We start from the raw sequence: 11,044 nt of genomic DNA, 5'->3' as shown, positions 1-11,044 counted from the left end.
GAAAAATGCCCGGATAAAGTTTTAAAGGAAAAAAAACTGTCGGGCGGAAGGCAGTAGCAGACTTAAGCGTCCATTCCTGTCGGCAGGTCACGTGATCCCCCTTAAGATGTGTTTTTAATACATTTCTTTGTTTTACATAGTCACTTTCTTTTGAGCATATTCTTCGTATTCTTATTCCTAGACCCTTTGGGATTGCCCTTTTAGTGTGTGTCGGATGTGCAGAGGACATGTGTAAATACTGGTGCATGTCAGTAGGTTTACAGAAGAGGTCAGTCTCAATTGAACCTTCTTCAAGTTTTACTGTGGTATCTAAAAATTCTATTTCTTTTCTTGTCCATCGAAGGTCCACCTTAATATTACTGTGTTTTTCATTTGCCATACACTGTGTGTGTGTGTGTATATATATATATATATATATATATATATATATATATATATAGTGTGAGACAGCAGGGAGGGGGTTAAAGCCTCCCTGAGGAAAACATGTGCGTAGGCACGTTTGTTTAATTGTTTAATTTAATTGTTTCATTGTTTTAACTGTTTTATTGTTTAATTATCCTCCAGGTGCAGGGTATAAAGGACAGGCAGTTAGATTACTCAGGGCTGCTGTGGAGGAGAAGGAGGCAGGAGAGGTGCTATGCTTCCTGGAAGTCGTGAGGTGAAGAGTGTGCTGTATGAAACCTGTGTGGTTTTTGTTTATTGTGTTTGGCGGGGAAACGGCTTAGCCGTCCTGCGAGTTAGTCAGGGAATAATCTGTGTAGTCAGCGCTCCAAAATCGGAGTTAGGTGTTTATTTTGTGTTTGTTTTATTTTGTGTTTAATTAAAAAGAATTGCGCATAAGCGCTGAAAAATCAGTCTGCTGTGCTGGGTCAAGTTTTTAAAGGGCCAACGAACCCGAGCCGCAAGGCTCATGTTACAATAGACACACACATATTGCATATTATTTATATATGTAGTTACACATTTGGCCAACGTGGAATAACCTGTGAGAGTTTATGGAATATTTCTAGACTATCAGTCTGCAAAGACAATTTTTCAGAGTCTGTTTTTGTAAAATGTAAAATAAAAATGCCAGAATCCTTTGTTCTGAAAACACTTGAAAGAGTTCCCACCTAATCACTATCTCTGTGTTACCTCAAATAAACAAACTGCAAATTCAAGAACTTTCCATTCACTTCTGTAGAATCTCCATTTGTACTTTTTTTTGTAAATCTATCTGTGAGTGAGTGAGCACATGCTTTTACTTTTAAATGAATACATTAGAATTGTCCAATAACCAAGCTGGTTAAACTATAATGCTTATTATTAGGAGTTAAAGAATAAACCATGTGTAACATTAATAGATTTAAATGTTAACTAAATATATATTTACAATACAGTATTTTGATATGTCCAAGCAACAACTATATTCATGTTGTGTGTGTCACTGGGGTAAGTTATAAGTTATAACACCTTGGTAGCGCAGACAAGGAAGCCAGACAAAGTAATTATCAAAAAGAGGTTTATTAATTGTATTCTAAAACTATTAAAAGCAATCAAATTTAACTATGCAAAAACACACTATTAAAATGGCTAAGCACATAAGCAGGGGTGGAAATAAGACTCCCATTTTATAGCAGTAGGAGCCATTTCGGGTTTTCTGACCTGCAGGCTTGTTTTTTCCAGCTTCTTTAGTACAGTTTATACAAGGGCCTGCAGTTAGTAAAACCTGAAATGGACCAAACTGCTATGCATTAGGAGTCTTAATTCCATCCCTGCATATGCAATTAACAATAAAAGTAATAGCTAATTCAATAGCAGCAAAGTTAACAGTAACTATAGCAATAGTATTCAAAATTATAGTTGTATCAATAGCAGCAATGTTAGCAGTAGCAATAGAAGTAATACAGCTATATCAACAGCAGCAAGAACAACAAAATAATAATAGTTTAGCAACAACTGTATTTACAGTCCTATTTTGAATATGTTGTCCAAGCAACAACTGTATTTATAGTACTATTTTGTCCAACCAATTTTATTTTCCCTTTTCTCATTACATTTAACCAACCTCGAACATAACACTTAAAGAAAGCAGAGATGGGAATATAATGATCCATTCATAGGATTTTCTTGACGCTGCTGCTGCCACATAATGTCAGGTAGCGAAATGAAACAGTAAAGATCAAAGTTTGCTAAGCAAAGTTACCATAAAAAAGTAACTTAAAAATGTTGACAGTTGTAAAAATGCAAAGCAAGTTGTTTCTTACGTAATCTGTCTGGCAAGGCAAGCTGTGACTTTCAATTTAATATATTAAAAAAACAAATTAAAACCAATTTTCTAGGTTGGGCTCAAGCAACCAACCAAGCAATCAAAGCCGTCAGGCAAGGCAAACTGTGGCTTTGAATTTGAAATTTCAGTATGATGTGGTGTTGACACGATCTCGGTCCTTAAAGGGTTAAGAGCCAAACACACTGACCAATTGCACCACAGGAATTTGCTGCGGGATACAAGGTGAAAAATCACTCGCCTTGATGGGTTGCATTTCTGAAACTGACAGCTCAGCACCGTTGGTTGTGCTTGGTAGAAAATGGCATTGTTGGAGTCGGGGTATAGCTGGTAGAGCACGTGACTGCAAATCAATCGGTCCCTGGTTCAAATCCAAGTGCCCTCTTTTTTAATTTAAATTAAAATACAAATAGAATTTTATAATTTTCATTTCAGCTGCAAAAGTACAAACAAGTAACATATAGTGTTTTCAGACAGCAACAAGGTACGGACGGGGATTGAACCCGTGATCTTCGGTTTACGAGACCGACGCCTTACCACTTGGCCACCGCACCCTCGTGACTGCAAACGAAATCGGAAGCTTGGAGTCTATTGAGAAGGCTGCCCGGAAAGGCAATCTCGCTGGAAACCAACCTTACAGTTAACAGCTGAATGCCAAGGATGGGCAAAATAGTCACGGAAACTCTTTAAATAGAAAACAGTGGTCTCCATATTTATTTAAAATACAAATAGAAAATAGGTTGCCAGACATGTATTTTAAGTAGAAATTAGTAAATACTATTTTGCAAATAGTATTTTTTTAAAACACTTGACACCATCTACCATTTATTTATTTTTTTCATAATAATCCAAAAGAACTGGTACTTCTATAGCAATAATTACAGTAGTTTTAGGCTGTCTGAAAATGAATTAATTTAGAGTTAAGAATCGTACATCTTTTACCAGAAACATTTTGTTTTACATTAAATGGATTTCATATTAGAGTGAAGCTATGGTCACATTGCTGAGTAAGGAATGACCATAAAACAAGGCACATGCTAATTCTGAGGACACACTCGTTTTCGGTGTTAACCCTATTATTTGCAGCAGCAGCGATGCAATTTTAAAGCTTGTCACCATTTTTCAACTTTTTTTTTATTTAATACAAAAATGCAGTTTCTGCTCAATTTGTAATGAAGCAGTACTTGTTATATGATCCTGATAGTAATCGTAATATAATCAGAGCCTTCTGAGGACACAGACGCCGTTACCAACAGTGACTTACAATCATAAACAAAAATACATTTCAAGAATCACAGTACAAGTATTCATACATATCAGAGCAAGATAAAATACAATGACTTCAGTTCTAGTAGGTACAAGTATATGACAAAATATGATTCAATAATCATAGCAGATAACAGTGTCAGTGATAGTTACATCAGGATATGATTAAATGCAAAATACTACAGATTGAATAACACTTGTGGCAGATTACAGTACAGTAAATGCAGTTAAATAGGGAGCAGATAAGAGCAAGTAAAGCACATTAAGGAAGAGTGATAAAGTGTCCACAGGGAAAATAGGAGTTCTACAGGTGCTGTCTGAAGAGGGGAGTCTTGAGGAGGTGCCGAAATTGATTAAGTTGCGCTATGCACACATGCACATTCATAAAACATAATATATGTGCACTCTTTTATTGTAACACTCAACAGAAATGCGCAAGGCAAAATATCAATCAATCTCACTCTTGGTTCATTTATTTGAAGCACCGCTTTGACAGATGTTGAACAAGAGAAACATCGAAGAGGATGGTTTCGATCCATTGACCTCTGGGTTATGGGCCCAGCACGCTTCCGCTGCGCCACTCTGCTACTACCTTGACTCTCAAAAGCATGTGTTAGTTAAGAACATAAGAACATAAGAAAGTTTACAAACGAGAGGAGGCCATTCAGCCCATCTTGCTCGTTTGGTTGTTAGTAGCTTATTGATCCCAGAATCTCATCAAGCAGCTTCTTGAAGGATCCCAGGGTGTCAGCTTCAACAACATTACTGGGGAGTTGGTTCCAGACCCTCACAATTCTCTGTGTAAAAAAGTGCCTCCTATTTTCTGTTCTGAATTTATCTAATCTCCATTTGTGACCCCTGGTCCTTGGTTCTTTTTTCAGGTCAAAGAAGTCCCCTGGGTTGACATTGTCTATACCTTTTAGGATTTTGAATGTTTGAATCAGATCGCCGCGTAGTCTTCTTTGTTCAAGACTGAATAGATTCAATTCTTTTAACCTGTCTGCATACGACATGCCTTTTAAACCCGGTATAATATATCTGAGCATCTTGTTAGCCTTTTTTATAGTTTCCCCACATTGTCTAGATGAAGACATTTCTGAGTCAACATAAACTCCTAGGTCTTTTTCATAGTTCCCTTCTTCAATTTCACTATCTCCCATATTATATTTATAATGCACATTTTTATTGCCTGCATGCAATACTTTACACTTTTCTCTATTAAATTTAATTTGCCATGTGTATGCCCAATTCTGAATGCTGTTTAGATCATTTTGAATGACCTTTGCTGCTTCAACAGTGTTTGTCACTCCTCCTATTTTTGTGTCGTCTGCAAATGTAACGAGTTTGCTTACTATACCAGAATCTAAATCATTAATGTAGATTAGGAATAGCAGAGTTGCTTTAATCAGAAAACATTGCAGCTTAAAGCCTTGCAGCTGCGTGTATTTTTCTGATAACAAGCTGAAACTCGGAGCAGCTGATTCAAATCCCGAGGCATTCTGGGACATGGGGAGGGGCAGAGCCCGCAGGACAAACACAAACAAAGGCAGCCAGGCTTCCCAGCGACAGCGTTTGAAAGCGACATCGTGGGAGAAGTATGAGGGGACAAGTACAACGCAGTTAGAAGCAGTTGAAAGCAGGTTGACAGCTGCAGAAGCTAAACTAAACTTCCAAAAAAATGGTCTTCAAACCAGTAATCTGTGACAACTGCATGATGTGGGAAATCCGAGAAAACCCAACAGAGCTCAACCAAGTTTGTGTAAAGTGCCGCACGATCCAGGACTTGCTTCAGCGATTAAGCCTGCTAGAAAAGGAGCTGGAGGAAATGAGACAGCAACAGGAGCTTGAGGAGCTGACACACCCACAATTCATGGAAGTCTGCACCCCTAGCAGACTGAAAGACACCAGGGAGAATGACCTTTGCTGCTTCAACAGTGTTTGCCACTCCTCCTATTTTTGTGTCGTCTGCAAATTTAACAAGTTTGCTTATTATACCAGAATCTAAATCATTAATGTAGATTAGGAATAGCAGAGGACCTAATACTGATCCCTGTGGTACACCACTGGTTACCTCACTCCATTTTGAGGTGTCTCCTCTAATCAGTACTTTCTGTTTTCTACATGTTAACCACTCCCTAATCCATGTGCATGCATTTCCTTGAATCCCTACTGCTTTCAGTTTGAGAATTAATCTTTTATGCGGGACTTTGTCAAAAGCTTTCTGGAAATCTAAATAAACCATGTTGTATGCTTTGCAGTTATCCATTGTCAATGTTGCATCCTCGAAAAAGTCAAGTAGGTTAGTTAGACACGATCTCCCTTTCCTAAAACCATGCTGGCTGTCTCCCAGGATATTGTTACCATATAGGTAATTTTCCATTTTGGATCTTTTTATAGTTTCCATAAGTTTACATATAATAGAAGTCAGGCTTATTGGTCTGTAGTTACCTGGTTCGGTTTTGTCTCCCTTTTTGTGGATCGGTATTACGTTTGCTATTTTCCAGTCTGTCGGTACAACCCCTGTGTCAAGAGACTATTGCATGATCTTGGTTAGCGGTTTGTAAATAACTTCTTTCATTTCTTTGAGTACTGAAAACCTGTGAAAAGTAATCATTTAATATATTTGCTATTTTTTTTTCTTCATCTATGATTTTGCCATTTGTGTCTCTTAGACATTTAACCTCCTCTTTGAATGTTCTCTTGCTGTTATAATGTTGGAAAAACATTTTGGAATTGGTTTTAGCCCCCTTAGCAATATTGATTTCTATCTCTCTCTTGGCCTTTCTAACTTCCTTTTTGACTTGTGTTTGCAGTTCCAAGTACTCTTTCTGTGTAGTTTGTTTTTGGTCCCTTTTAAATGCTCTGTAAAGTGCCTTTTTATCACTGAATATTTTTTTAATTGATCTATTAAACCATTTTGGCCATTTTGTTTTAGATTTAGATTTGTCTACTTTTGGGATGTAATTGTTTTGTGCCTCTAGTACTACATTTTTAAAGAACAGCCATCCTTTATCTGTGGATCTTTTTGTCTATTTTACTCCAATCTACTTCTACTAGTCTCTGTTTCATACCTTCATAGTTTGCTTTTCTAAAATTGTAAACCTTAGCTTTAGTCATTACTTTTGGGGTTTTAAAAAATATTTCAAATGAGACCATGTTGTGGTCTGAGTTTGCCAATGGCTCTCTGACCTCTGTTTTAGTTATTCTGTCTTCATTATTTGAAAAGACTAAATCAAGGCATGCCTCCCCTCTAGTCGGTGCCTTGACAAATTGCGTTAGGAAGCAGTCATTTGTCATTTCCACCATTTCAATTTCATCCGTCGTGCCCCCCATCGGGTTTTCCCATTTTATACAGGGGAAGTTGAAATCCCCCTTTAATATGGCTTCTCCTTTTCTACACTCATTTCGAATGTCATTGTATAACAGATTATTTTGCTCAGCGTCTGAATTTGGCGGTCTATAGCATGCTCCTATTATTATGCCCTTTGAATTTGTGTCCATTATTCTGACCCATAATGATTCTGCATTGTTTTCTTTGTCCTGATTTAACACCTGGGCTTCAAGACTATTTCTTATGTATAGCGCTACCTCTCCGCCTCTTCTGTCCTGCCTGTCTTTCCTATATAGTGTGTACCCACTAATATTATATTCGTTTCCATCACTCTCAGACAACCAAGTTTCTGTAACACTTATCACATCATACTTACTTGTTAGTGCAGTAGCTTCAAGTTCTAACATTTTGTTTCTGAGACTTCTAGCATTAAGATAAATACATTTAATAGTTGTCTTACCTGAGTTGTTGCCCTTGTTTTGATGTGGTCTCCCTTCTGTTTTTTTGTTTTCTCCCCCCTTCCTTTCTAGTTTAAATGCTTCTGGACCTCCTGAAGGATCCTTTCTCTGAGTAGATTGGTTCCCTTTCTGTTTAAGTGCAGTCCGTCCCACCTGTATAGATAGTCCTTGTTGTAGAATGTGGTCCAATGTTCAAGAAAGGTGAAGCCTTCCTGAGTGCACCACGATTTCAGCCATGCATTTTGATTTAGTATTTCCAGCTGTCCATATGGTCCTTTGCAGGGTGCCGGCAGTATCCCAGAAAATACCACAGTTTTGGTCTTGTCTTTTAATTTCCTTCCTAGCTCTCTGAATTTGTTTTGCAGGGATCTTGGCCTGTCTCTTCCAATGTTGTTTGTACCGATGTGGACGACTACTACCGGGTCGCCTCCTGTTCGTTGTAGGAGCCTGTCCACATTCTCAGTGATGTGCTTGACTGAGGCTCCTGGAAGGCAGCACACTGTTGTAGTAAGGGGGTCCAAACTGCGAACTGAGCTTGCTGTGTTTCTCAATATGGAGCCCCCAACAATCATGACTTCCCTTCTTTTTGCTGCCTGGCCAGCACAGTTTATAGGGTCCTGGATGTTGTTCCTTTCATTCTCTTGATTTTGGTTTTGGTCATCTAAATGTTGAAGTGGCTCAAATTTGTTGGATGTCTGGATTTCAGGTGGTTGTGTTTGACGAAGTTTCTTTTTTTCCCTGCTTCTGCCTATCTGAACCCAGCTGTTTCGACTCTCTTCCATCTCCCTGGTGTCTTTCAGTCTGCTAGGGGTGCAGACTTCCATGAATTGTGGGTGTGTCAGCTCCTCAAGCTCCTGTTGCTGTCTCATTTCCTCCAGCTCCTTTTCTAGCAGACTTAATCGCTGAAGCAAGTCCTGGATGGTGCGGCACTTTACACAAACTTGGTTGAGCTCTGTTGGGTTTTCTCGGATTTCCCACATCATGCAGTTGTCACAGATTACTGGTTTGAAGACCATTTTTTTGGAAGTTTAGTTTAGCTTCTGCAGCTGTCAACCTGCTTTCAACTGCTTCTAACTGCGTTGTACTTGTCCCCTCATACTTCTCCCACGATGTCGCTTTCAAACGCTGTCGCTGGGAAGCCTGGCTGCCTTTGTTTGTGTTTGTCCTGCGGGCTCTGCCCCTCCCCATGTCCCAGAATGCCTCGGGATTTGAATCAGCTGCTCCGAGTTTCAGCTTGTTATCAGAAAAATACACGCAGCTGCAAGGCTTTAAGCTGCAATGTTTTCTGATTAAAGCAACTCTGCTATTCCTAATCTACATTAATGATTTAGATTCTGGTATAGTAAGCAAACTCGTTAAATTTGCAGACGACACAAAAATAGGAGAAGTGGCAAACACTGTTGAAGCAGCAAAGGTCATTCAAAATGATCTAGACAGCATTCAGAATTGGGCAGACACATGGCAAATGAAATTTAATAGAGAAAAGTGTAAAGTATTGCAGGCAGGCAATAAAAATGTGCATTATAAATATCATATGGGAGATAGTGAAATTGAAGAAGGGAACTATGAAAAAGACCTAGGAGTTTATGTTGACTCAGAAATGTCTTCATCTAGTAAATGTGGGGAAACTATAAAAAAGGCCAACAAGATGCTCGGATATATTATCCCGGGTTTAAAAGGCATGTCGTATGCAGACAGGCTAAAAGAATTGAATCTATTCAGTCTTGAACAAAGAAGACTACGCGGCGATCTGATTCAAACATTCAAAATCCTAAAAGGTATAGACAATGTCAACCCAGGGGACTTCTTTGACCTGAAAAAAGAAACAAGGACCAGGGGTCACAAATGGAGATTAGATAAAGGGGCATTCAGAATAGAAAATAGGAGGCACTTTTTTACACAGAGAATTGTGAGGGTCTGGAACCAACTCCCCAGTAATGTTGTTGAAGCTGACACCCTGGGATCCTTCAAGAAGCTGCTTGATGAGATTCTGGGATCATTAAGCTACTCTGGACTCTGAATCCAGCGATCCAAGTTCAAATCTCACTGGGACCTAACTGAGGGTTATACTTTTTTTAACAAAGAAAATCTTGTGAATTTGACTGTTTCCAGCGACCCCACTTGAACCGTAAGTTTGTTTTTACAAAAGCAGCAGAGGCAAGGAAGAGCCCGGATAGCTCAGTCAGTAGCGCATCAGACATTTAATCTGGGGGTCCAGGTTTTAAGTCACTGTTCGGGCGGTGTTAGTTTTAGAACTATGTATACATATGAAATGAAACTGACAATTTATGCTACGTTTTTGACTATTTGCATATCCGATCCCCCCACCCCCAGTGATAAAACTCGAAATAAACGCAACATTGCAATGTTGCATTTCTAGACCATTACAAATTGTTGGAATTTTATTTTCCAGTTAAGAGGAGTGAGTGGCTGGTTAGCTCAGTTGGTTAGAGTGTGATGCTAATAATACCAATGTCATGGGAGTAGTAATATTACTATAGCTTATGTAAAAAGTTTGATTGATGACCTTTTTTGACCTTTTAGGGACCTTTTGACCTTATGTGTGAATATATGAATATATAATGAGTGGGAGTGGATTTATGAATTTATGAATATATAATGAGGGGGCATGGATTTTATATAGGAGTATGGAATATATATATATATATATATATATATATATATATATATATATATATATAATGTTATTTATGTAATCAGGTGATAGGGGGTTACCCAAGTTTTATAAATGCTTATGTTAACTTATGCTTGGTGCAGACAACATTAAAGTCTTAATATTTTTTTTACATAAGACACTTAATGAAAAAAGGAGTATGTTTAAAATAGTGTATTAAAAACAAAAAGAAAACAACTTATTTGACATTTAAAAGCATTTAAACATTATGAGATTGTTCAGTGGTTTCAGGCGCAGTGATTTTTATTTTTATATGCTTATGTTAACTTATGCGAGGTGTATACATATTTTTACCAGGACACGTTAAAAGCAAAAGATATTTTACATACAGAAACCAATAGTTGAAACAGGAGAAAGTTTAAAACAGCGTATCACAAAAGCAATAAATTAAATATTTATAAAAAGAACAAAAACAAAACAAAATCTACCAGAGTACAATTTCTGAAAAAAGCTCTCTCTTACCGTTTTCAAAAAAAAAAAAAAACTCCCCGGACAAACGAACAAATCCTGCCTGAATTCTTTCCCTCTCATTGCTTCCTCTCTCTTCAAACTTCAGCTGAGGAATGACTTCAAAACTTGTTTTGTGACTTAAATAGGGGGGCGGTTCCTTTACACCACACATGCGCACGAAACACACACCCAGTGAGAATATTTTTCATTTGATTTTACATGTAATGAACAGAGTGGGGGTAAATGTGTGCTGAAAGCAGACAATATTTAGATAGGAAGTTACCTCTGAAAATCATCGATCCTGGAGCCGTGTAGTCTAGGTTCGTTGTTTGGAAAACATGATGTTCCCTTTCAAGTCGAAAATAACCATCAAGGTATGGGACATTGCCGTCAGGCAGTAGGGATTGGCTGAGCTTTATGTCAAAGCTGCCGATCGGCCTCCGCGCAAGCTGCCGTGTAAGCCCGCCCCCCTGGGAGCTTACTATACGCAACGCGCGGAGAGTCACTTCCTCTTTTGCCTTCAGCCTTAGTAGCGGTAGGACTTAGAGCTGTACACTGATTGTACTCCATAAGCTTAG

At 38.3% G+C, this 11,044-nt stretch overlaps 1 non-coding gene across 1 annotated transcript; it reads right to left on the bottom strand.

The window, feature by feature from the left end:
* Window positions 1-2,748: 2,748 nt before the first annotated feature.
* On the bottom strand, window positions 2,749-2,820 carry trnat-cgu (transfer RNA threonine (anticodon CGU)). The gene has a single exon. It is a non-coding gene; the product is annotated as a tRNA-Thr (tRNA).
* Window positions 2,821-11,044: the final 8,224 nt, after the last annotated feature.

The sequence above is a fragment of the Acipenser ruthenus genome, unplaced genomic scaffold, assembly GCF_902713425.1.
Source record: "Acipenser ruthenus unplaced genomic scaffold, fAciRut3.2 maternal haplotype, whole genome shotgun sequence".
Lineage (NCBI taxonomy): Eukaryota > Metazoa > Chordata > Actinopteri > Acipenseriformes > Acipenseridae > Acipenser > Acipenser ruthenus.
Note: the sequence above shows the minus strand (reverse complement) of the source record. Positions and strands in the feature narration are given on the sequence as shown.